At 41.9% G+C, this 27,664-nt stretch overlaps 1 protein-coding gene across 1 annotated transcript in view; it reads left to right on the top strand.

The window, feature by feature from the left end:
* The window catches only part of GALNTL6 (polypeptide N-acetylgalactosaminyltransferase like 6), a 389,307-nt gene that overhangs the window by 249,814 nt on the left and 111,829 nt on the right, over nt 1–27,664 (top strand). The window lies entirely within an intron of this gene.

Genomic DNA, 27,664 nt, shown 5'->3' with positions numbered 1-27,664 from the left:
ATGTATAAAAGCTAAGAGGGAAAAAGCTATTCGATAGAAACAAAATCTAGAGGTGGCACAGTAGGAGTTTCTCGAAGGAGCAAATGTCCCAAAGTAATGATTTTTTCTCTGTTTTTTTTGTATTGAGCCCATAGGGATCTGATTAATTACTGTTGCCAAGGAAGAGATGGCCAAGTTATCCGAAAGCAACCAGAAAGGTCGACCATAAGATCCTCAGGAGTCTAGAGCAGTGCAGGAAGGCCACGAATGGCAGGTCAGCTCCAAAACTGCCCTCTCTTTCCGTTCTTAAGGGATGTTCTTATGGAGGGAGAGCAATACGCAACAGAACTGATGCAGATTTATGCAAAATTTTAAGATTTGTCATATGTGTGTGGACAAGCTTGAAAAGTTTTGTGAAAATCCTTGTTTTTGCTTTAAAATTAGAAGTCAACTCTTCAAAAGATGGAAAAATTGGACAGCCAAGATGCATCAGAAAGACACATTTTGAGTAGGTACTTCCAAGGAAAAAAGAACGGGCATTGTTTGGAGTTACTGGTTTTAAAATTAGTACTGTAAAAATTGCCTCGAATTTGGGATATTTCCTTCTACCTAGGCTCACAACCAACAATGGCATTTTTGATACTCTAGTTTTTACATCGTAGAATAAAGATGTAAATAGGGAGAACAGAGAAAAAAAGAAGTGTGTGTTAGGGGAGCTATTTTTTAGGGGAACCATACAGCTCTAAGAGAAAAGAGCTTATTTGCAATGGAGGCTTTGGAAATATCAGCAAGTTTCTCATCTTTTATTTCACCACATGGGGTAAATTGTACTTTTCTCTTCCAGAGGGAGATGGTGAATATTAAATTGTTAATATTGTTAATGAGCTCTGAAGGTGAAGAGTGGTTTAGCAATAGTAGGCTTTAATGGTGTCCTTTAAGGTTCCTAATAAAGTACCTTGGTGTCTAACGGTATTTAGATTGATGGTAGATAGTTACCCCCAATTTTTGACGGTGTAAAACACTGGCTTTCCTACAACTTCAGTCCCCGTTTGATCGGCTGTGGTCTGTTTCTGTAGTTTTTGGGGCAGAGGGGATCATTTCCCAGAGGGCTATGTAGAAGTGGCATTTAGTCCATGAAACTTGGTACAACGTGATGCTACTGCCACAATCAGCTCAAAGCGGAGGCAGAGTCAATACGGGTGCAGAAGAGGAGGCTGTGGGCAGTGCCAGCTCCCTGAAGGAAAGGTGAGGAGAGCAGGTGAGGGGGGTTGACTCATCCCACTTGGAAGCTGCAGGGATAAAAAGCATCTGTGGTGGAAGGGGGAGCCTTTGCTCTCCAAGTTCTCCCTTCAACCCTCTTTTATTCCCCTACAGCCTTCTTATGTGTGGAAAAGTGTTCTTTTTTGCATGTCAAACTGAGGTGCCCTGACCTGGTAGCTACCAAGAGGGTCCCGTGAAGATCCGGGTTTCATAAGGTAAGTTTATGGCATGTGGAATAAAAAGTAGTGTAAGAAATGCACCAGCTGCAGCAAGGCAGCTAGCACTGTGTTGTGGTTTTCTTCTTTCAAATACCTGGGGTCCAGTAGGGTGATGGGGTTTTTTCAAAGGTTTTGTTTTCAAGGTGGATTAGTGTGCCAGGGAAGAGTGCACTTAAAAGGCAGACAAGCCAAGTGTGCTTGCTTGGAGGAGGGAAGAGAGCAAGCCCGTGCCTCGCTTGCCTTAGAATTCTTTTTTTTTCCTTTTTTTTTTTTTCCTTTTTTTTTTTTTTTGTCTTTAACTGGAAGAATATGGCTGTTAAAGAGAGCTCATTTAGGACATCAGTCAAAATTTCTTGTGAACTCTAGAAGTAAAAGCTATAAAAGAGGTAATATTTAAATTAATAAATGCTCATGTTATTTGTGTTGCTGGGAAGTCCCCTATTACAACAGTTTTTTTCTGCCTTTTCTTCCGAAGTTTTCTAATCTTTACCACAAACCTTTGAAACTTGCTAAAAATAACCCATCCAGAATTAGGAAATCTGTTGTGTTGATTGTTATTGATCAGTTATTGAGAGAAATATGTGCATGTCTAAACTCTAATTTTCATGTGACAGACAAGTTTTTTGTTTTTTTGGGTTTTTTTTGTTTTTTTGTTTTTTTTTTAATATACTTGCAAGTCTTAACAGTCACTGGAAAAAAAATGTGGTGAAAAGTGGTGTGGTGAATGTTTTCCCAGCAAATAATTCAGTAAGGTGGGCTGCTCTCAACGATGTGCAGCATCTGCATTTTGCTGCACAATTTTAGAAGCCTTTTGCCGGGTATCTAATGATAACTTCAGTGCCAGAGAAGCTTGTTTCTGTTTCAGCCCATGGTAGAACTGAAACTCCCGGAGTCAAATGAGGTCCTTGCTGACACCTCAGATCTTTACCATCCATCAATTTTAAACACAGAAGCCCCTCAACTCTTAGCCCTTTAACTCGACCGCTCAGCCCAAGCCACCTATGTGTCTCACTGATGCTCTCCCCAGTTAGTTCAGTGAGTTTTAGCCCTAGCAAACAACTTTAAAAGCATTGTTTGATGCAATGTTACCTCACATGGCACCTAAGATTAGTTATACTCTTGCTTATAATAGAATGTAGGCACCTTAAAAGTCTAGAGAAGTCACAAGCACTAAAAAAACAGGTCCTTTTTGTTTGTCTTTCTGGGTTTGTAGCACAGGGTTTGTGTTAATATTTTGCACACTTAAAAAATGCACAAGTCAGGTTTTGGGTAGCAGGTGGCAGCAAATGTGCTGTATTGCCTGGCAAACAGAAGAAGAAATGTAGCCTTTAAGTGGCACCTTGGCAAGAGTTAGACGAGCGTCAGCACCGGAGAGCCAAGGAAAGGCTCTGCGGAGAGGCCACCCGGCTCCATCATCCACGAGGGAATGGCTCACCACGCGGGAAGGGGGAAGCTCTCGTGCATTTAGTAAATGGGTCAAGTTTAATGACATTGCAAGAAATAAAACGTGATGATGAATAAGGAGCACCGCTCTTTATCCCCCGAAATAAAAGCAATGTAATTAAATCCAGTTATTTAGGTTACAAAGGGGGGAACTAGGATTAAATTTCTGATTATGATTAAGAATGCAAAAGGATAGTAATTAGACTCATGTTCTTACTATTACAATCTATTTGTTATTCTCTGATAATATTAGCATTCTCTTATGTTTAACTGTGCTTCATTAAGCTTTATTTTCCACGATTAGGCTACCCTATGCATCAGCTCTCCAAGGTTTGAAGAGATTAATTGTATTTTACTCGCGAAGTCGTCCACACTTGTATGGGCTAATTAAACACATCTTCACTGCTGATCCAGACAGGTAATTAATAATCACATGGACATGTAAAAGTAAAATGTTTGTGGAGCTGTGCAGGCCAAAGGGTGCAGCTGAGCGCAGAGGGCAACGGCGGCAGCTCTGTGTTTTACAGGCAGCTCCTGCTGATTTATTGGGGACGGTGCTGGGGCCTCTCTCGGGGCAGCCCTTGGTCCATGAAGAAGGGGCAGGTTTTGGAAGGGCGCTGAGCACCGCGAAGGCAGCGGTGGGGAGGGAATCCCCCAGAGCACGTGTGAAAGCCCCTGACCAAACACTCAGCCCTAGGTCTCGGGAGGCTTCTTAGTTTCCATGTGGTGTTTGTGAAGTCCTAGCACGTGTCTGTGGAGATGGTGGCCCTGGCCAGGAGCTGAGTGCCAGGGGGATCTGGTGTGCAGGCAGGTTACGTGTGATTCCTGAGCCCCTCACACATAGAGCTACGTGTGCCGGGACCGCTTCTTTATTCCCTGCCACTGCTGGGCCTAGCACTGTGAGCTACGCCAAGTAAAGGGAGCAAAGCTTCCTTGGTTTCCATTTTAGAATTAATTGAGTTATTGAGGCTTGATTTTCCAGGTGTGATTTACAGTCCTCTGTTCCTAGCAGCTCTGTGAATGATCTTAATGGTCAGTTAATGAAAATATTTCTCTTTTCTCTGCCTTTTCTGAGGATTGGTCTCAGAAAAAGAGCTGGAGGACAGGAATGTTGTAAATTAATGTACCCGCTCATCAATGATTCATTCTCCAGAGTATTAAAATTTTCATTTGTGATCACAAAAGTACATTTTCTGTTACTGTTCATCTGTTAAAGCTATTATTTTGTTTCTGAATTTGTGGGTTATTATTCTCCCTGCAAGATTCACTTTGTCGTTTTATTTTCTTCCTATTTCTTTGTGTGTCTTCTGGATTGTACTTCAAGCTTTTGAAGCGAGAGGTGGCCATTTTGATGGCTTTCTAAGTGTTTTCAATGCTTTCTCTTGCGGTGTGGTTCAGGGCCATCCTCCCAACTTCCTACTTTTCATAGTCTCAGTGTGTGTCAGTGCTCCCAGTGCTCCTCTCACAGATGGAGCGGATTGAGAGCCCACCAGGTAGAAAGCTGGAGGGACAGAGCTATTGCTCTTGAGGTGCTGGATGACAAGTGAGTTTTGCGTTTGGAAAGAAATATTGCTATAATTTAATCTGACTTTTTGTATGCTATATATATTTCAGCCAGCCTTCCTAAAGAGTTTATGAAGGAATTCCAGTATGTCTTTTAGGCTGTAGCCTCAACATCCGTTTCCTGGAGGAGTTAAATGAGTCTGTTCTGCTTTGGTTCAGAGCCCACCAGTGCCTCGGCCTTGGGAGCCTTCCGTAGGGCTGCAGTGGCCCAAGCAGGTAGCTGTGGTTCCTGGAGGGCGAATCCCAGCAGTGTTGGTGGAGATGGAATGAATTCCCTCTCCCTCTACCCCCAAATGTCAATAATTTCCGAATTAAAGATGCCCAGTGTAGCTGGGTCTCTGTGGAAGAGAACAGCATTTATCTGAAGAGTTAACCCCTGTTGGTGTGTCCTTATCATCATCCTGAGCAGTGATGATTTCCAGTAGCTGTATAAATAATAGGGTTGTTTACAATACTTTGTGACTGCTCAACTTTATGTGCTCTCATTTAAAGGTTTTGGGGAGTTGGCACTTTGCCTACATGTTTAAAAAAAGAGTCCTGCTTCTCTAAGTAAGGAAGGTTTTTTTCTTCTTGAAATTTGGGAAAAGGGCAATGTTTATCTGACTGAGCTAAACCTGTGTTACCTAGATTTTGATATCTGGCTTCTTTGGCTTTCATGGTGCTGTGATCTCTATGGGGTTTCTAAAGCTCATCTCTCCTCTCTTTTTTTTTCCTCCCCTTTTTAAAGCCACCGAGAGATGGAACAGAGGATAATTGCTGCCATAATTGCTGAAATTGTTTACATAGCTACGTTATTCGTCAAATTTTATTCTCCTTAAAAATGGTTCTTTATAGATCCAATTCACCAAGCATCAATAAAGAATAAGGACAATTAAAAATTGAATTTCGATGCAAATGCGGCCTTTTCCCTATTCTGCTTGAATGCACATTCATCAGCCTTATAAACCCTGCTGCTGACAGGGTGCCATTGAAGCACCCCCAAAGCAGCCCTGCTGCTATTGTTCCGTGAGTCTTTGATATCAAGATTCATTTCCCTCCAGAAAAAGACTGCAAAAGGTCAGTAACATGTCATAGAAATCTGCACAAAAATATATGCGCCTGAGTCTGTAACGCTGATGGGTCTGATCCCTGCACGCTGGCTTCCCTGAACAAGCGTTTGACACAGAACTGATCTGACCTTTCATCCAGGTCTGCCGGTATTATTGGCAAGTCCTGATCTTTAGCAATATTGTACCCTGTGAAGAATGTCAAACACAGAGTTTGGGGAGAAATATATGGATGGGTTTCCCTGGATATAGTGGAGAAATATTAGGATTATGTTGACAATGCAGCTTTTAACAGGCCACTGCGTCTGGAGCAGATGGATAAGGATGTCCATGGCTCGGTGCCATCCGACCCCTCCTTACGTTTTATGGATGTGTCACTGTTGAGTTGGGTGTGATCCTGGACACCTTATTCATTGAACTTACTTGCAGTTTTGACAGAGCAGTGATTTTGCTGAGGTTCCTTTAGAGGGATTTGTGTAATACACTGGTAATACATGCTTTAAAAATCCAAAGTTAATCTACAAATCCATTAACAATTAAGAGAAGCCTTTCAGATGCATAGATATATAATTGTGTTCAAAATGTATTCCTGTGTTGTTTTAGGGATGGGACTATGTAGGAGTCTTCAGAGTATTTAAAGTACATGTTGCTTAAAGGAGTAAATGAAAATAAAATTCTACTGTTTGAAACATTATTCTATTGAGATAGGAAAATTAAGAACTATAGGGCAAATCATGGAAAATTTGTAATTCAGATATGTTTAGGATGCTTAGAAATGCTTAGAAAAAAAGCAAACATAATCAAAGAACCACTTTTTAAAAATAGGGATGAATTATGACCTACATCTACATTAACTCAAAAAGACAAATTTATTTCAAGCTAAAATTAAAACATAAAATCTTTTTGATGTCATTCAGAAAAAACAATATCTTTAGTCTCGGCATTGATTATATATCCCAATCTTCTATATAGAATGATCTAGTTTCATCAAATATATCTGTGAGATAGTGTTGGGACGGAGTCCTAATAAACCAATATGACAAGTCGGATGCACTCTATATTCAGAATTTACTTCCAAGTGAGATAAATCGTGTTCTTAGCATTATATAAATATAGAAGCAAAGGTAATAGAGTCTTTTAGGGTAGGTCTGTCGCTCTATACAGACCTGACCAAGTTTCGCCTGTTTTCTTTATTTTTTCTTCAAATTCTTATATTCCTTTCCACTCAATGGAACCCATACTCCACTTCCCTGTACAAGCAATGTGTGGACATACCAGAGCAAGCCCAGCGAGGGGCTGTGAGGATGATGAAGGGATTGGAGCTTCTTTGCTATGAGGAAGAGCCGAGAGAGCCGGGCCTGTTCAGCCTGGAGAAGGGAAGGCTCGGGGGGATCGACCCCGGTGTGTGAGTACATGACCAGGGGGAGCAGAGACAGCAGAGACAACTTCTTGGCAGTGACTCCCCATGGCAGGCCGTGGGCACAAACTGAAATGCGGGAAATTCCATTTAAATGTCAGGAGAGAAAAAAAAAAAAAAAAAAGTGTTTCCCAGTGAGGTCCCGTGTGCAGCAGCAGATTGCCCTGTGCGTATGTGAAGTCTCTGTCCCTGGAGATAGCCCAAACCCATCTGGGCAGGGGCCTACAGGCGACCTGCCTTGTGCAGGGACAGGGACCGCTCTCCAGAGCCCCCTTCCAGCCTCGGCCACACCGTGTCTTGGAGCTGTCAGTCATTCCATGGCAGCCAGGATCAGTTTGGGTGTCTGCTTCTTTGTGGGACGGTGCTCTTAAATAAAACTCCTTGCAATCTAAGAAGATGTTGGATGGACTTCACTGACTGAGAATATTAAAATTTACTTTTCAATTTCACAGTCAAAGATTCTGTAATGGGAAAAGGTAGAGTTTTGAGGCATCAAGTAGACATTTTATATTTAAAATCTGTCTATTTACTTATGTACAACTGATGCCCCGAATTGAGCCTCTGAAATGCAATTGAAGAGTTACAAGGCTCATTTTTGCCTGGGAAACTTTGGTAGTATTCTCCCGATGACAAGGAGCAATAACTTGTATAGAATCTAATAAAATCAAAGCGGATGTTTGACACGTTGGCACGTGGTTTGTGTCGTGGCTAGCAAACAGTGTCTGCCTTGTTGGGTTGCACCATCGAGCAGCTCGTTAATGTACAGGGAGCCTGGGGAGAGCACAGGCCCTGTCCCTAACCAGCTGCTGAGTTCCCAGCACCAGGGTCCTGCTGAACATCCGATAACCCTTCTGCGTGAGTTAAGGACTGGTGCTTCCAGCCCTCTAAAATATGGATTTTTATTATTATTTCTTAATAGAAGTCATGAAAATGCCCTCCTTTATCCCTTTCTTTTCTCCATTACTGGGTAGCAGCTGGCAGTGATTACTGGTATTTATTATTACTCCAGCACTCCCTTGATCAAAGCCATCTTGCAGAACCCGATGTTAAAAATAAACAGCATAGGACTGAGTGCAGAGATTTCGTGGTCAGGAGCCTAGACTGCTTCTCAGCCAGTAGTCAAGTTCAGAACAGACTTCAACACTGCACACTCGGTGCTAAAGCTGCCCACAAAATGCACTTTGGGGGTCAGACTTTCAAAATTGTTGTTAAACTTTGTCAACCACGTGCAACTCCATGTGGATACAGTGTAGAGGTGGGGGCTTTAGGCTCCTCTCTTTGTGGTAATCCATGGCATTACCTGCATGGCGTAATAGGAGGTACCCCTTAAAGGCAGAGTGTTTAGCTCACTGTGCTGTGTAATATTTATATAACTCTCCCAGCTATGCACAGGTTATTTGCACAGAGCTTTGCACTGCACTGTCCAGGCATTCCCTTAGTGGCAGCTGCAAGCAGAATTTCCCATGGGATTTGCTCTCCCAGCAAGAAGAGTGTAGGCTGCTCTCTGATCATTTTGCAGAAATGTTTCTAGCACAGTGATGTTTCCTTCCTGCCCTCAACACACACACTCGCTTGATTCTGTTTCCAGGAATAGTTTAATTAGGCTTGACAGCTCACCCCCTGCAAGGTGCTGTGCTTAAATATCCCTTCGCCTCCTCTCGCTGTCAGCCCGCGCTGGTGTAAATAGGGAGAAGTCTGCTCCCTGCTCCTTTCAGAAGTCTGATCCATGCTGTTCCTGTCTGTTCTCTGACACTTTTCTCTAGAAACTTTTTATGAGGATTCAGTTTGGAAATTCTCTACGATAAACCTGAAAGTGACAGTTTTCTGTCATGTTTTTCTTTTCATGAAAACTCGGTGTGTTAGTTGTATGGAGAAATAACTCTCACTAAGGAAGAGAGCCTTGGATGGCTTTTCTGGGGTGAGTTTGCTTGGCAAAGCAGGAAGCCCAAGCCCTGCTCATTGCAACAGAGGATTTCTAAACACAGAGTAAATTATTGCAATTTGCACACAAGGGAGAAGGGAGCCCTTGCTGTGTTTGTAAGAGACATAAAAAATATGTGAGAGTAGTATGGGTGCATTCAATGCCTCTTGGTTTAGAAAGACTGAAATCTAACAGTTTGTAAAAACAGAATGCTTGGACGTATTCAATTTTTCAAGTTACATTTAGACCACTTTTGAAGATGGTTCTAATGAAGAATGTCTTATATCGTCCGTTGCAGTATTGCTCATATATAAAATGCTGTCTTCATAAAGTTTATGCAAAAGGTGATTTTCTACGTGTTAGAATTAAGTGCTTCTGGGCTTCTAGTCCTATCTCATGGCATAGCACTAGAGTCATCCTTCAGAATTCTTATGTGTTACTATATGATATGTATCCGTAGATAGGCGGTTACTCATACTTGAAAAGAAAGCATGCTGAGCAGAGTAGCCCTCTGAGTAGGCCATACGTGCTGTTTTTATTGTTAGTGTTTCACAAACTGACAGTTGTTGTTATGGTGCCCCAGACTTTATTCCCATTCACAGGTTGGCATCAGCATGTCGCAGGGCTTCCCTCTGGAAGGAGGGCAGCCAGGTGTCTGTATGACCCACGTCATGAAGCTCTCCTCAAAATCCTGAGGAGTGTCAGTTAACAGAGAGAGTCTCTTTAGATTCTCCTACACAGGAACTGGAGAAGGAGAGAGAAAACTGTGTGTCCCACTAATTTGTCTTACAAATGAAAAAAAGGTGGGTTTATTCTATCATAAACGCTGGGTGCTGGGGGATAATGAGAATGCTTTGGGGAAATAAACCCAGTCGCGGGTCCATTTAACTTTTCTCTATACTTAAAAACTACACAAAAATGAATCCCCCTGCTTTTAGAGAAAATATGTACAGTTTCCATTCCCATTTGATAATTGTTCCATTTATTTTCTTAGTTTCTTGGATCTGCTTCCTATTTTGTTTTGCTTTGTAAATCCTTTGCGGAAACAACGCACAATTCTTTGCAAAATAAATATGAGAGGAGATTCCCCCTCAAAGGATAAAATGCATTCCGAGTTCAAAAGTTTTCTTGCGTATTTGAAGCACTGTGACTAAGCGGCTCGTCGCGGGAGCGCCGGCCGTGGAGCCCCGAGGCCTCAGGGCAGAGGGTTTTGCTGCCCGCTCCGCCAGCAGAGCAGCCCTGTCCTCGCCCTCCACCCCTGGGAACGTGAGGACACGAAAGGAAAGGGATATTGGGAGTGGGTTTGTTTGTGTGTTTTGTCATCAGCAGTGATACAGTAGATGCAAATATATGAAATGGTTGAAAACCAACTTCCTTGTGGAGGGCATCCGCAAGGGGATCCTTTAGCTCACCTGGAGCGGTTCCTCGCTGGAGCTGGGGCTCTATTTGATGTTTTGGAGCAATGAGGCGGTGCTTGTAGGAGGCTACGGGGAGGGATGACGATGCCAGCGGGGTCGAGGACAAGCTCTTTGTTTCATGCTGTTCTGTGAACTTCTACTGACACCGCATGTGAACGTTGCTGAAGACTTTTCTTTTAGGCCTTGGTGGCAATTCCAAAGTGAATTGCTAATGGAGCTGTGTTTTTTGGTGATACAAACAAGAATGAGTTATGTAAATATTGTTGCATGTAATTAATGTCCCCAGTGTCCTATCTGGATGCATCCTTCTGGGACCCAGTCACAAAACTAATAGGTTCACTTCCAGGAGACATTAATTGGGTGTGACACTACTTTCGTTCTCTGCGCATTCCTATTCCGTTGTCTTTATTGTGACTTGATTACTTTTCATTCGCTTCTAAAAATTGCATTGTATCAAATTACTGTAGTGCAGCTTCTGATATGATTTTCTCACTAATTAAAGTACTTGTTATCGCTATACTTGGGTTAATTTAAATTGTTAATCATGCTGTATTTCACTGTTCCCCAGAGGAAAGATTTAGGAATCACCAGCAGCCTGTTACTGCTTCAGTATCATTAAATACTAGTTATTTGTGTTTGTGGAATATGTAAAAGACTATATTATCTTGCTTGAGAAACTGCATCTGAGCTCTCCTTGCTTGGATATCCTTGTGCTGCGACCCAGCCCAAATGAGCAGGACCATCCTGGGCTCCCACCTCTTCCTGCAGGATCTCCCTGCAGGAACAGTACATAGTGTACATAATTTACCTGGCAACTAGGTAGAAATGTGCAGGATAAACCCTTTGAGGTGTTTAGTCAGCCCATAATCCCAATGTTGTCCAATGTGGGGTTCTTCCCAATGTCCAGAAGATCCACGAGCACACCAGCCCTATTAGAAACACGGTGCCCTTGGCTATGAAAGATAGTGAACACGAGCATAGATCCGGTATGGGGTTTACAGACTACAGTGTTTGGTTTTACCTGCCCTGGCTCTTAAAATCCAATCTGATATGGGCTACAATGTTCTCTGTTTGGAGCAGGAAGAGAAAGAGGTGGGTTTGAAGCCCGTGTGCAACCCTAGGCTTGAGCTGCTAACGCGAACATCGCCATTGGTCTGTCTTCTGAAGGCCAAAGCAAACAGGTTCTGGTGTCCTGGAGGTGTGGGAGCCGCTCACACAGAAATCCTTCCCTCCAAAAAACCTCCCTGTACTCCACTTCCATCACACAGATAGAGCAGAATAAAAATGACAATCCTCGAGAAGGGCTAGATGATCCTTCAAATCATCGCCATTTGTGCTAGATAATTTGATAAACTTTAGCTATTCTTTCAGCATTCTTTTCTGTCATTGTAGTTTTCAAATGGTTTTATAGAGCTGTTATAATTAGGGGATTTTTTTTTCCTTTGAGTAAAATTATGACTAATTCATGTCTATCATTTCCTGCTGCTCTGAATTCTAGTGACTTCAACGTGCTTGATCTATTACATTGAAACTTTCTTGTCATGTAGCTTTTTTCTGTTTAAAAACCAGACCACTTGGTGAGGGGAAAGGGGGGGAAAGTAGTTCAGTAATTTTTAAAGTGAATGTTTCTGTCTGACAAATGCATCTGTGAGGCAGCCATTAATAAAAGTATTTTAAAGACAAAGTGAGATACGGGTAGAAGCGTCTTCTAAAACCCAGAACAGGAGCTTAAGTTAGGCAGAAGGAAGAAAGTATAACTGTAACTCTACTTGTTAAGCTGTAGCAAAGCAGTCTTTTCATCTCAATTATGGAGGAATGTGCTATATTATATATATATATGTATATATTTGCATGCTTGGGGCATTAAATCCCTTCCCTAGAGCAATGGGAACTCAGAGGATTCTGCCCATTTCCTCAGAAGCAATGCTAGAGAGAATGCTGCAAAAAATAGTATAGCTCAGTTGAATGAGAGTCAACATCATTTAAAAAGTTAATTATGTGAAAAAATGCTGTGAAAATTTTGTCAAGGCTGACAAAGAATCATCAATAATTGATATTTGATAAACATTGAATATTGAGTCATAAACTTCTTGAGGTTTTCTTTCATAGTACTTTTTGTATTGAAATTGTGACTTTAAATTGATACATTTTTTTTTTGAAGTTGTTTCTTTTCTTGGCTTTCCTCTCTGTACATTTCCAAGCTCTGTTAATCATTTCTTTCCACATAACTGGGTATGTAAAGAAGAGAGTAAATCTCCTGATATCTGCTTCTTTTCCTTTAGCACGGAAGGAAGGAATATCCATATATCCATAAAACAATATTCAGAGAGCAAAATTACAGTCAGCAGTGGTCATTCGATGTGGTGGTGGCTGTTCTTTTGGGGAGGTTTATAAAAGGAATGTCAGCTGCCCCATTAACTTTGCGTGGCAAAGGAAAGGAGGGAAAAAGGAAAGGAAAAAGGGAAGGAAAAAACTGCAACACAGATTTTAAGGGACACAGTGTACTGAGGCAAAGTCTGTCCCCTAGTCCTTAGGGAGTCCGTATGTCAGGCTGTTCTTGCTTCTCAAACAGTGTTGTTACAGCGAGCAGATGGGCTGCAGATCTGGGAAAAGCAGGGAAGCGCTGTCAGCATCGGGGGGTGAACGTGGGGCTCATGGGGATCAGCGTGTGCTGGCCTCGGCTTGCTGCCTCCACGGGGATTCGGGAACATCCTTAGGTACCCCTGGGATGCATCTGATTAATGAGGGGAGGATAAATAAATAAATAAAATAGGTTAGGTCAAGTGTGATCTGAAATTATCAAAAGGTGTATCCCAAGGGGAATTTCTGCTTTTCAAATTACAAGAAGGTTGAGTTCATTCTCTTTTCAATCTAATTTTTAACCATTAACAATGTCCATAGCTTTATACTACCCTTCCTCCTCAGTCCCTACTTCCAAAAATTATGAAACAGATTTTTGGGCAATAAAGAAAAGCCAAAATTAGAGGTACATACATAAAGCCATGGCTTGCTTACCAGAGACTTTGTTCTTTTCTGTTTAGAAAGAGCTCTTGCTCTCACTTTCTTCCTCAGGTCTATTGCTTTGTGCAGATGAAGCATGCTTTTTAGCCTGAAGATGCTATTTTTGTCTACTTAGTTCCTCGAGAGATGAAAGCAGTAAGTTTCCTTTTATTTATTTCTACAGTCTTCACCATTAATTTTATGATCTGTAGCAAGGATTTCTGTGTCATATAAATCCAGTCTCTCATTTCTCTGATGAAGGCATTGAGTACCTTGACATAACAACATGCCTTAATTTGCTTGTTACAACATGTTTTTCAGCTTCTAAATTACTGCTGTCCTAAAAACCACTGTCCACACAAGAGGCAGCTTTGTGCTGGCTGGATCTTAGTGTAGATCTTTGCTATTACTCTCCTAATTAGTAACATGGGTCGCTGTGGGACATGAATTTGTCCTTCTTGAGCAAGTCGGTTTGCCGTTCATTTGCCGTTTTTATTTATACAAATTTGATATTTATGTCAATTGGTTCACCAATAGAGTAAAAACCTCGTTGGGTGGTCACCTTTTCAAAGCCAGTCAGCGTGTGTTTGCTCATAGCTTCTAAGGAGCTGGAGCTGTTTCTTTAGTAAGAAGAATTTGTTACTGATAAATCATCTTCCTGTGACCATCCTGGTTACCCTCTTAGCAGGTGAGTTCCGTTTGCGCTAGGTAAAATTGATATGCTGCATAGTTGTATGTATTTACCACAACAGTTTCATTTATTCACACACTTAGCAAAATTTTCTGTTTCTAAATCTGTCCACTATTTCTTCCATGAAACAAACAAAAAACTATACTTTCTTAAATATAGGGTAACCAATAAAAGAATACATGTCAGAAACTATGTAATACCTACTAGGGATTTTTATTCAACTGATAACTAGTTTTCAAACAGAGTTGCTCAGCGACTATGCTTGTATATTACATTATAAAATTTTAATCTGTTTAGCTACTGGGTGATCATTCTACAATCAGATTTATAAAATTAGTATATAGGTTCTGAGTGCCATCAAGCAGAAAAAGCACTAAATATAATTTGTGCCCCTAAGACCTTAATCTGACGTATATTGAAGGATTTTAGCCAAGAGTTGAATAACTGGATTGCATTTCACATAATACCTAAGTTGTTAAAAAGCTAAGTGATGGTTAATTTTATTTTTCTTTCACCATTTTACCTGGAGAATCACATGGAATAAAATCATGATGAAGGAAAACTTCCTGTTACCAATTACTAAAGCAAAAGGTCGTTTTCCAGCTGACACCCCTGAAACTGAAAAATAGCACGTGAGTTTGCTTAAGTGAAAATAGAGTGCATGAGAGGAAAAAACACGGCAACTCTCATGTGCAGGCTTTTTAAGAATAAAAACAGTGTGTTTTCAAGTGCATGTGCAATAGTAGTTTTCACGCTTGTGCTGCTGCAGAAAGATCCTGGATCAGGATGGCCCAAGTGTTGTCCCATCTGTCCCGTTCGTCCTGGGTTTCTCCACAGCTGGCCCTGTCCGTGTCACACAGGAAAACTCCATCTCATCAGCAGGCTTGGTCACCTCATGGTTAACTTGCAGGAGCCCTGCAGAGTGCTTGGCTCGTTGCTCAGGTGTCCTTCCGTGATACCTTCTCACAATTTGCCACTGAAGGCTGCAATGTGCAAGTTATTTTTGCAACCTTTTTGAAGACTGGCCCCTGAGCAAGAGAGTTTAGAGACTGGTAAACTTTTAAAGCGTTTCAGTTGCACTTAGATGTAAAACATGTAGCTTTCCTAACTTTTATTGCTAGCAGAAGTAAAGCTGTTGTAGCTGTGCTGGTCTGAAGGTACTGGTGGAGCAAGGTACACAGAGCCAGTCTGTATGCTAGGCCAGCTGTCACTGCTGAAGAAATAATCAAGCTCTTGGATCCATCACTCCAGTATCCCCTTTACAGCAGTGGCTGCTTTGTGTTTCCACCCTGTTTTCTTCTGAGGACAGTGCAATTGCTGTCTGGTTTTCCTTCATTAGCTATGTAAATGTTAATGAAATATTTTTTAGCATCAAAATGCCAAGGTGTATGATTTCTACTATTACCACCTTTCTGTTGAGAAGGCTCTCAGTAATGTCAGAAAAGGCATCAGACTGGTTTGATTACAAGTACATTTCATCTTTGCTCTAGTATAGGCATTGTACTGACTGAGGAATAAATACTTCAGTCCTTTTTATGGTTGCAAACATATAACCTAGTCATACTGCAGATTCCATGGGTAATTTTATAAATATATATATAAATGAGTATATATTTGTGGCTCCACATCTACATTTTGGTGTGCCTTTTTATTGTTCTAACAATAAAAGTATGGAGGAAGATTTTTCCATCTTTGTTTTTATATATATGCATATAGAGCCAGCTTTTATTATTCTTCCTTCAGGGATTCATGCAAAATATACAGGCTAAATCTGTGAGCCCTGGAGTCTGCAGGTACCAGACCACAGTAAGAACACCCGCTATGCACCAGACAGAGCCACCTCCAGCCTAGGGTCTTGCTCATGCTGTTCCTACTGCTGAATCTTTTCCATTTACTGAAGTGAGGTGCATGCCTCTTAACAGTAGTATTTTCATCACTGTTTCTACACCTGGAGGTCCATCCCGGGCAGAGGGCTGCAGTAAGACCTCTTCGTGGTACCTGGCTAGAAGCACATCACTGCTGTTAGCCACACACTTCTGTACGCAGTGCAAACTCTTTAACAGTGTTCTCTACCACATTTTTGGTTGTTATGTGATGATAATGCCAAGCTAAAAGTATGTTGCAGCTTCTCTTTTGTATAGCCCAATCCATATCTTCTAATTATGGGAAGATTTTTATGGATGATAAAGCACATTTATTTATTTATCCTTTATTGAAGCAATGAGAATAGGTTTAGTGAGCATTAAAATGCATATTCCACATTACTACTGAGCTCTAGAGCAAATGACAACTTTTATTCTCTAAAAATGAAGATCTTTCGTAATTTTAGCTGTTGAAAAGAAAGTAGACAGATTTCTGATAGGACTTTTGTCCACCCTATAGCTCTTTTTCAGAAAGCACTGCTATATCTTTTGAAATGCCAGGATGATGCATTCTGCATTAGACAGTTTCATCTGCACAGTACGTGTGAAATATTTGAAGTGCTGTTTCTTTCTTTTGGCTCATGCTTTTATGTTTTTTTTATTTTTTATTGTTTTTGTTTTTAAATAGGCTATGTCTCTTCAGAATATTCTTCGCTCCTTGGCTTCAGAAAGAAGGATGTTACCGTATCTCCTTACTTAGGAGATCTTCTTGTGTTTTTGCTGGTAGCAGCAAGCTAGAAGAGCTTGCAAACCCATTGTATGGCAAGATTACAATTAGAAATTATTTTGATAAGTAAATTAATCTAAAAAGCAGATCTGTTCAGTGAGGAGGATCTGCTCAGTAATGGCAAGTGCAATGTTTCTACACTTAAGTAGAATTAGCAACTAGAGGATGGAGCAGCTTGCACAGCAGCCATCCCTTGGACCAAGAACCAGGGGCCACGGTGCCTCACAAGCTCAATGGGGCTTCATAGCATTTTCCTTTTGCCAAAGAAAAGGTTGGAATGGCTCACAGAAGCTTTTCCTATAGGTGCATCCCGTTTTCCGCAGTATTGGCAATGACGCTGTTGGGCGACTGCTGTTCACGTTTCAGAAAGTTGTGGAGGTGACATTTCAAGAAAGATAAATGATACAATTGGGAAAGCGGGGTCTGTAAGCTGGCACCGCGCTCATTTGCTCCATTTATTAACAACACTGTCTCTTACCATGTGGGTCGTGCTAAAGGCATCGTGAAGAATACATTAATATGGCTTCAACATGCCAGATTTGAAGTAACAGGCTTGGTCAGAAGGCAGTGTAAGGCTACCCGGTTACTGCTTCTGGAGGGTCTTTGGTTTTTCTTTACCCACAAAAGAGAAGGCAGGTACTGCACAGTGCAGAGAACTGCAGGAGACATTTTTTTATGGCACCTTCTACCTACATTTTTCTACGTACAGTTCACAGTACAGTTCACACACGCCCCCACACTGAAATGAGACGCTTCCTAAGTTGTTTCCTGTATTTTGTTGCAGATTTCATGAGGCTGATTAGGCAAAGGTGCATCAAACCTGTCTGGATAAGTGGTTTAAAATTGCACACTAAGAAATCGGTAGCATTGATGGGTTTCCTGTCTCTTTTTATTATTTCTTTGTGTTTGCTGACCTGCTTCTCCACTAATAGCAACAGCAGAGGAATCTGGAGCCCACTGTCCTGCTGGTTTTTCTGCTGTGCCTTTGTCTGGGAAACAGGATAATGAGCAGAATTAATGGATGGTTTGAACAAATGGAAGAGAAAAAGCAAGGGTCTCTAATCTGTAACTTCATTAGAGTTTATAATGACTCTAGCAAAAAGCTTTGGGAATGGTTGTGGTGCCAGGAGGATAGGGAAAAGGAGAAGCAGCAAATGGTTCATGGTGGTTCTCTAAAAAGTTGCAACCTCTTAGCTATTCTTCCAAATAGACTTTGAAAGGTTGTTCCTTGTGATTTAAAAAGTAGAATATGAAGAAATGTGACTGTATTAAAATCAACCACCAGCCTCATGTGTATTCCCTCTTGTGAAAAGAGTCAAGGGCTGCTGCTTTCCTGCAGCTTCCTGCGTTTGCCAAGTCTGCTTCTCACATCAGAGCCGAGGCCAGCCCAGAGAATTCCACAGCGTGCCTTTCCGTTCCTTTCTTCTTCCACTTAGAGTGCATGCCATAATTGCTTTCTATCCGAGGAGTCTGCAGAAGGTGAAAGCTTTCTGTATTGGACAGTGCTGAAAATCTAGGATGGCAACACAGCGTGGATGTTGTACAACTCTGGGGAAAGTGCAGTCTCTCCCCAGCAGAAGTAATCCCTGCTCTGAGACCGTAGAGAAACTTGGCACTCAGGAAATAAAGAGCTGCTCTGATAATAGCCCAAAGTAACTTCCCTTTTCAGCTTGAGTTGTATGTGATGTCTCATATGATCTCGCTGCGCTGGTATCAAAATACGTTACCCCAGCGGCCGGGGCTCTTTCGCTGATGGCTCCATCCAGCTTCGGGGGTTTGCGCTTATGTGAAGCAACATCTTTCTCTGGTGATAATTTCTCGTGCTGTTACTTTGATCATATTTGGCAGTGATGCATTGTCCTTGTTCCCGTTCTGTGTGCTTCCAGTAATGGTACCCACCAGCATCCCTGCCTCGCAGGTCAGGGGAGCGTTTCCCTGCAGCATCCAGCTCGGGAGAGGGGCCGTGCGGGATCACCTGGAAGGCTGCTGGTCACAGGTGGTTTTCGTGAGCTGAAGCTAATCTAAGAAAAATGCAAAACAGATTCATTTTTTATTCTAGCTGAGGATTATCAGGCTTTTGCAGGGGAGGGCTACTTGCTTCGGTTGTTCCAGTTGTTAGATTTTTGTTAGAATATTGCTTGCTGCCTCTGAGGACAGGAATGGGTGCAGTTAGGGGTGATTGTGTCTGATTATTACTGAGTTATGGTTCTCCTTATATTGGTGTTTTAATCGTGGAGGAAGTGACCCTTGCGACCACAGCCAGCAGTTGCCTTTGAGGCATCTTTTTTAGTTAGTCGGAAAATAATTTGTATTCTGTAAGTTTTTCTAATACTTCAACAGCGATGTTGCCTTCTGAACTGTAAAGTTGTTGCTCTGGCGTGGGTAAGGCTCTCTTGACCCTGTCTTGTGGACAGAGGGATCTCTATCCTGAATACCTGCTGTCAGCCAGCCTCTCTGCACAGAGACATTTATTTAGCTTTTTGTAAGGCATAGATTGATTTTTTAGAGATAAGAGCCAATGAGCAAAATTTAATTAAAAAAAGATACAAACTGCCTATCTTCTTCAGAAATCTGTGATACTTATCTGATACTTCTAGCTGTAAAGTGTTAATCAGAAAAAAAAAATCTGTAATACCAAAATAGTAATTTGTTGGAATAAATCCAGACATTTTACAGAATCACAGAATGGTTAAGTTTGGAAGGGACCTCTAGAGATCATCTAGTCCAACCCCCCCCTGCTATAGAGTGCAGCTCTTACGTATAAGTAAGAGATAAGATTAGCCAAATTAGGGAAGCCACTGTGTTTCATCTCTAGCTATGCTAAAAGTGCAGATTCTCAGAGGATTTACTATCCTAAGCAAATCTGCATAATCTAACTTAAGAAAAAACAGGCAATATGAGGAATTTCTCCTGCCTCTGCGAAGCTCACCTCCCTACATGAGTTAAGGGGAGATTTTTTAGAGGAAAAACAAGCCCCCTTGTCAGCCTGCCCAACTTACTGGTATGCTCACCAATGTATGAAGAACAGGGGCAGTGTAAATATCTGGGAATTATCTTCCTAGGATCTCTTGATGGACACACAACCACAGCCTCTCCTTGCTCCAAGGTATTTTCATGTTTCCCTCTAACTTGTCTTCCAACGCCTGATAACAAAATGGAGCTCGGACTCATTAATTTGAGCAGAAAAAATACGTAGGATTCAGTCTCTCTCTAGAATTTAAAGATCCCTGTGGTGAAAAGAATATACAGTTACTCATACAAGAAGAATTTTAACAAAAAAGTATTAGAAATACAGAGAAATTGCAAATTCAAGAGAAAAAGGTTTATTTAATTCCTGAGATTGCCATTTCTTATAAAGTGAACTTATGATTCATATCTAGAGACTTTGTTCCCCATGTTTCTTGTTCCGCAGAAATAGTGGTGTGTTTCTTGTCACAGTGTAGGCATCTTAAAATCTGCATGATAGATGACTGTTCTAAACTATGCTTTATTTGCAGATATGGAAGTCATGATGCTTCCTATCAGAAAGAAGTTCAATAAAAACACCATATTTGAATAAGGGAGTATGTATTCCCTTACATAGTGGCATACATGTGGAAGGTATTCCCATACATAGTTGCAAATGTGCTGGCTAGTCATAGTTAATATTTAATACACTTAGGATATTTGAGATAATCATAGACTATCCATGAAAATGAGAAATCTTAAGATTTCATGCATGAACTCTACCTAAAGTTTGGGCTGTTCTCTGTGGACTGGTGACTGTCAGGTCATGCTACAGTGTTTTGACAAGTCTAGCCCTAGGTTGTTGGTCCCTTCTATAATAATTAGACAATAAATTGATCATCCAACATGTTTCTACTTTTCTGACTGAGGACATGTCTACTGAGCAGCTATAAACATCTGATAGGGGGTTCTCAGTAAAAATCCGTAATAGTATCTTGCTAATAGTGAATCAGAGGTATACTTTTTGCAGTTCAGTATTTGGAACAAAATGAGCAGTTGCAAACTGCTGGTGTCTCCATGCTGCAGCCTTATCATGCTCATTAACCAACCCCGTCAGGCAATGCTGTCAGTTATAAAAATGGAAAACCTTTTGTGTAATACTGCCTTAGTTGTAAGAATAGCAGCAGCAACCTCTCTCAAAAAGAAGTCTATGTTTATTTTTACCTGGTTAATGCATGGTTACAGCTAAACCATTTAGCAGACAGAGATCTTGTATTTGTAATCTCATTTTGTAATTTTGCATCTACATGTTTTAGTGGAAGAATATGCGGCAGAGGATGTGCCAAGTAGGCTGCTGTTAAAGATCTTAATCCTGATTGACCCTGTTGTGAAAGCAGTTGAGTGGCAGGTCCACTTTGTAACCAAGTGCAAGTCAATCTTAATGCTACAAGAAAAGTACCCGAAGGCATTTCCACTCTCACTTCCTTAACACCTGCCTCCCTTTAACCTGCCGCTCTCATGCAGCTAAGTGTGGGGGTAGGATTCGGCGGCAGTGTGTGTTTAAGGTGTTCCGTGAGCACGTTTCTCCAAGGCGCAGGCAGGCCCCGCTCTTCCCGCCGCGGGAGCTGCTTCGCTGTTCTGTCCCCGCTTCTCCGAGCACCCTGGATAAGAGCTGCCCTCAAAAGCTGGGTGGTTGGGATGCAGTTTCCCAGCACTGACAGCAGGATAAAAGGTTGTGCTTTGGAGGCCAGTTCAGTAGGAGATGGGAAACGCTTCCTCAGCCTCTTTCAGAAGGCAGGTTAAACAAGGCAGCCACAGGTCTGGCCGAGGCCTTTACAGGTGGGACTGGGGAGCATCCCAGTCCCTGTGAGGAACTGTCTAGACTGTCGGCCCTTGGAAATGAGGGTGAAGCGATAGGCAGTGTTTGTCCATCAAATAGGAGTCTCTGCTGACCCACTGATGTGAGGTCAAAAACCTAGGAATGAGCCTTACTGAACTTAATTATTTATTTAAGCCCAGAAAATCTACAGCTTATCAAAGTTCACAATCAATTTTTTTCTCCTCGTCTTAAAAATTCGTGAACAGTCTAAAAGCTTCAAAGCCCTGTCAGTTTTTTTTGACTGTAGTCGGAGTTCATCTGCTCAATGACAGAAACGGCAGTGAGGTTTTTTATAAGCAGCTAAGCAACATGCTCTCACTCAGCATGTTGCTGCCGCAGTCTCTGGAGGAAAAACTCATTCAGAAATACTTGGCGTATCAATAACTGGCAGCAGTCACAGAAGCTCCAGCTTTGTCACGTGCAATGTGCCCTCTGGAAAAGGGGCCGCAATTCCCAAGTGTCTTGTTGTGGATGCTTCCCACTGCCATGTGGTGATGGCCACGGCGAAGCCGCCGCGCTGGCTGCCGCGGCGCCGCTCGCTGCCTCACGGTGAAGGCGCCGCTCGCTGCCTTACGGCGAAGGTGCCTCTCTCTGCCTCATGGTGAAGGCGGCGCTCGCTGCTTCATGGTGAAGGCGGCGCTCGCTGCCCCATGGTCGTCACTTGCACCTCACCGTCCTGCTGGCTGGGGGCAGCGGCAGCGAGGGCTGCCAGGGGCTGTAGTTAGTAACTGTGCTGGTGCCTGCAGACGAGCCATCAGGGTGGGTTTTGCATGTGGCACCTCATAATTAATCATAGGGCCGCGGTGCCAAAACCGCGCGGCGGAGAGGAGATTTGTCTTCCAAAGGCCGGCGTGGGGTTGCAGCACAACGAACAACGAGCCTGTAGCTGGTAGCCCTTGTTTGCTAATCAGTCTTCCTGTCTGCCCTTTTAAACTGTTCTGTTGAGTTTGATGAAATCGTCCGTGGAAGTGACAATAATACATCAGTGGGTTTTTTGTTTTGTTTTGTTTTTTTTTTAAAAAAAAAAAAAAAGGACATTTGAAGATTTCACTTCGATACTGTTGCTTTCACATACATATCCACATATATATATTTTTTTTTTCTTCTGGTACATAAGAGGAATTAGCTACTGGCGTGGTGGCATGACTTTGTGCAAGGGCTGAACATCTTGTTGCTGTACTCATGATGTACCTGAAGTATTCCCGTGAGTTCAGTAAAAGCTTCCTGAAAAGCATGTTGCCCTGCTTCGCAGTCTACCTGGAGATAAAACTGCTGTTCTGTATCTCCTGAGATGCGCTGAAAACACTCTTCCTCCTAAGGATTTGGGATCCTTTGAGTGGCTGTAGGTTATTGGAGGAAATCCCTTAGAAATCCTGAAGTTCTTTGTGGTTCTCTGGGTGAACCTGCCCAGCACTGGCGCCTTCCTCCGGTCCTGTGTGCCCACAAGGAGCGGGTCCGTCTGCCGCACTGTGTGGAGTGGGAGGAGAACAGGTCACGCTTCGCTGTCAGGTTTCGAGGTTTATGGGGAAAAAAAGAACGGAACAGGCCACCATTTGTTTTTGTCGTTTGAAAGGAGCCTCCCCCAGGACCTCTTTGGAAGTCATATTTGTCACACGATCTTAGCAGGAGTGCTCTGGGACCAATAACTGCCGGCTTCCAAGCTACCCAGCTTTATCTGTCAAGCCCAGGATCCCACGCGAGTGTCGCTGCATCTGAGTTTTATAGCACAGGATGCAGAGATATCAGGCATGTGCAGAGCAACTGCGAGCTTAGCAAACGTATCAGGGGCAAGTTTAGATTGCTGCCTGCTCCTCTTCGTTCTTTACCAGTGATTCCACCATCAAAGCCTTCCTTGTTTGTGGTCTTCCAGAGCATTTTTTTTTTTGCAGGAGCTAGGTGAGAGAGGATCCCACTACTTTCTCCTCCTTAATGAACTTGAAGCTAGTCTGGCAGAAAGCCAGTTCCAAAGGTCAATTTTTATTTATGTGTGTATATATATATTTAAGGTTTATAAAAAGTCATTAAGCTGATAGTAGTTTTTGTGTTGTTTTAAAAGTGTCTGCCTGCCTGTCAGCAACAGGGCACTGAGCGAGCAGGATCTTTACTCTGGCTCGGTACAGCAGTCTTATCACTAAGAACATGGCCCCAGCTCCTTTGAAAGCCCCATGGCGACTTGTGTTTTTTAGACCAAAAGTTTTAGTGCATCCGTTATTTCCAGTGAACCTTGAACTAGCCCTTAAACATTCCTCGCTTCCTTGTGCAGCCATAAATTGCTCTTGAAGCAAAGGCTGGTGCCAAATCTGTGATTGCTGCTGGAAATGAGAGGCCTTATGGCTTTCATTTATTACGTCCTTGCAATTAGGTAATATCTGGGGCAGTTGTTGCTCTAAGATTGTTACTGTTGTGCAAACTGACTTTGAAATGTCTCTTTCGCCCTCACACTGAGGAAGCCCTTCTTATCTTTTCCACTCCAAAATGTTTTCAGATTACAAAGCACCTAGTTTGACCATGCTGTTAGTATAAGCTTTGTAAAGTAAATTAATGGAGTATGAACTGTGGAAGACCAAGAGCCAACAAAATTCCATAATGCTAAGTTTTTTTAAGAGTTAAAAATTTGTGTGGTGGTAGCACCAAGCATAAAGATTATAGATATAGATTGAGTTGGTAATGCCTCGTAATACAAGGCTAAATGTTTATTATCTATTTATATGCATAGAGATAGATATATACTAGTTGACACAGGACTTTTTTTTATTATTACTAAAAACATTTTATTAGTTCTCTTAAGCCACTGAACTGCTGTCTATCACTGCCCTAAGAGATATTGGAGAATATGTTCTATACAACTGAGAAACCAGTCCAAAATACTAAATTAAGAACAAAACTCTCAAGTGCTTTAATAAGACTGTTTACCAGTGCGGTTTTGTTATAGGAAAATATTGGCCATTTGGGTGCATGGGAAAGATCTAATTTCCACTTCCTATTTAATGTTTCTAACTATTTATGTACTTAGTGCCACTTTAAAAGGTATGGTGCGTTAATTACCTTTTTTTTTTTTTTCTGACTATATGCATTGTAAACCATCCTTATCTTACCTGTGAAGCGCAGGCCACTCTTAATTATGGCAGTTCGGTTTACAGTATGGTTAGTATTAATAGCTGTTTCCATGTTTATGCTTCTCCTGATGAAAAGGTGTGATACCAGCAGCAGAGATGTATTGAAAGGGGGCGAGGTAACATGGGAGAAGAGTCCTGGGTAGAGTCGTCGCAATGAAGAGGGCAGGAGGGGGCTCGCAAGCTGAGGCAGCAGCACAAGAAACCCGGGTTATCCAGGCACCGCATCCAGTGGGGAAGGCAGCGTTGTCAGCGTGCAGTGGGAAGGATGAGGTTCGACGGCTGCACGTTTGGGAAGAGTGAGGTGGGGAGCAAAGGGTAGAAATGCCATTTTACCAGCTTCCTGCCTCTTGTTTATGCCAGTGTATTTCTTCCTGGTGACATATCCTGCACACTGTGTCTGTGGAGTTTCAGTAGTAATTAACAGCACTGCAAAACTATTCAGCACTGTCCAACTCGGGGAAATAAATTAGGAGTACTTTTATTTTCTGTTTTGTTATTTGCGGAAAGGAGCACTGGGCAGCAAATGTTTTTGAAAGAAGCTGAGTGCATTTGCAGGATAAGGAAAATGAAGTACTTAGGGGAGAATGACCTGCTAAAATTTTTCACACGCTATATTACATCCCTGGCATTGGACTATTTCTGACAGATATTCGCCTTTATACTAGATTTGCTTCACATTTATTCAAGTTTTACATAAACTTGACATCTTCTGGATGTTGCTCTGGGGGTGGTAGATGTATGTTCCTTATCCACTGGAGTGTGTTGAACTATTTCTTAGGAAATAATTGGGGGAGTTATGGATGCCTGTGATACCCACAGCTGAAGAACTCAAGGGAAGATCACTGGCTTTGTTTGGGTGTGTGCTGTAATACTGTGGTACACAGGGTAAAAATGTGTAGTCAGAGGAGTTCCAAAATGGCTGTTTTGAATCAGGTAGGAGAAAATAGACAGTACCTTCAAGTCTGCATGTTCCTTGACCTTGTTTATTCCTGCACACCTTTGCAAAATCAATATGAGACATAAACAAGCTAACTTTTGCAGCATGCCAACTTTTCACTCATTCTTACAGGAGGAATGAGAGTGGGGTGTTAGGCCAGTTATTTTTGACCTTACACTATGATGTATAAAGAAGGACCTTCCTTTGGCAACCAGAGCACAGCAGGCTTTGAATTTCTTCTGATAGATAGTGTTCCTGTGCATGTAATTTCTTCCACAGCCTGCAAGAACATGTGTTAGACTGTTCTGGACTGGGTTGGGGTGTATGTTTTGACCCAGAAGTTAGTTTAATTAGCCTTAGTCCAGAAGGCTCATTTTAAACTAAAGTTATGGCATGGTCTGATGCACTTAAATTAAAGTATGGAAGCCTGTAGAAATAACTTTATAATCAAATAATTAATTAAAGACTCACAGGGACATTTATTAAGTGGGTAGGTGCACAAAGAGCACGGGCAAATGCCAAAGAGGAAACTGTAATCAGTGCTTCAGATGTGTTTTGTGAGCTTGCCAGTAACTCCAAGCCAACTTGATGATCATCTGGGGACGCATTTGTCTTTTCTAAGGCCTCCGATGCTGGAGGAAAGCCCGGCAAATAACCTGGGCTCGAGTGCGTGTCTAGGAGCCACTGGCCACAGGCTTTGGTGCGAACCAGAACGATGGTGCCAAGATCCCTAAGTGCCATGTGGAGAAACGTGTTTTGTATGCGCACGTGTTTGCAGTTGGGCTGGGTCCTCTTGAAGGTCCTTTCCAACCATAATGATTCTATGAGCCTATCTGTATATGTACCTAGGTAAATCGTTTGGAGCTACCACATCTAATTGTGATGTTTACTATCAAAGATGCCCAAAGTATTGACTGTAAGGCTGCACAGTGAGGAAGGCACTGTGGAAGTCTTTAATATTTCTTTTCTGAAACAAAATAATGAAGAAAGTGCAAGTGTTTTCTGAGCTCACTTTTATACTATAATACCACAGTAGTGTGGTATTATAATACCACAGTATTACAGCGCACACCCAAAGCCAGTAATCTTGAGTTCTTCAGCTGAGGGTATCACAGGCATCCAAGAGTTTTCTGAGCAGTACATACCACAGATCTATTTACTATACTACTATATATAATCTACTATACATAATCAATTTCTTCCCACTGTCAGGTAGGCTTTACTGCATCAAGTGTAAAATATCAACCTAAATCAATCTTATTATGCATAGCCCCTTAGGCTTGACTCAATATTTGTAAAGAGAAAGAAAAAGCTGACCTGTGCTTGAAGAAAAAAATTGCTATTCATTTTTAATTATTGAGACAGATTAAAGCAATTAATTTTGGTTTGGAAGTATTAATATTAACATATGCTTCTGGAAATTGCTTAGTACAATTTAGCTAATAAAATATATTACTCCTTAAGAAGAAAAACTTGCAAGTTCTGTAAATAAAGTAATTGCATTGGTGGATAAGTGAATCAATTATACTTGAATGTAAGCAAAAAGCTGCTTAAAAAATGGTTTGGAAGTTAGGAATCTTAGCTGAATTCTTGGTTCCCTAACAAGCATCTGCCATAGCTGTGGTTCTTTCCCTGTTCTCTGTACATTCACTTTTCTCATGGTGGGGAAAAAAAAACGCCATACTCTCCAGGGATTCTGTCAGGAGACTTAGTTGCTATAAGAGCAAAGTACCTTGAAATAAATGTAGTTTTGACCTGGATAGATTCCCTGCTCTCACTTCCTACACAGCTGCATAAACGCTTTTGCAAACCTAAGAGGAACAAGAGCAAGTGGTAGGGTCAAGGGCAGGCAAGTTGCTTCTTTTGGAAGTGCCCCACACTACAGCAGCTTGAACCAAAGCCTGTGCTGAAGCCAAGGGCCCTGGAGTGCCCTAAGCACTAACTCATTTTAGTCATACAGGACTATGCAGCTCATGCTAAGATCATGAGGAAAACTCTCCATGACTTCAAAACGAGCAAGGAAGAATATTGCCTAAGCTGCTCCCCATCAGAACCATGTGCCTCAAGCTGGAAAGTGCTTAGTGCTGTGCAGGTACTGACCACTTTCTGTATGGGAAAACTCTTCTTTTTTTGGTAGAATAAAACACTGAGCTTTAAGCAAGGTCAACTTACTCCACCATC

Source organism: Tinamus guttatus, unplaced genomic scaffold (genome assembly GCF_059628265.1).
Source record: "Tinamus guttatus ecotype Peru unplaced genomic scaffold, ASM5962826v1 Tinamus_guttatus_pri_ptg000476l, whole genome shotgun sequence".
Taxonomy (NCBI): Eukaryota; Metazoa; Chordata; class Aves; order Tinamiformes; family Tinamidae; genus Tinamus; species Tinamus guttatus.
The sequence above is the reverse complement of the archived record's forward strand: the minus strand, read 5'-3'. Positions and strand labels throughout refer to the sequence as shown.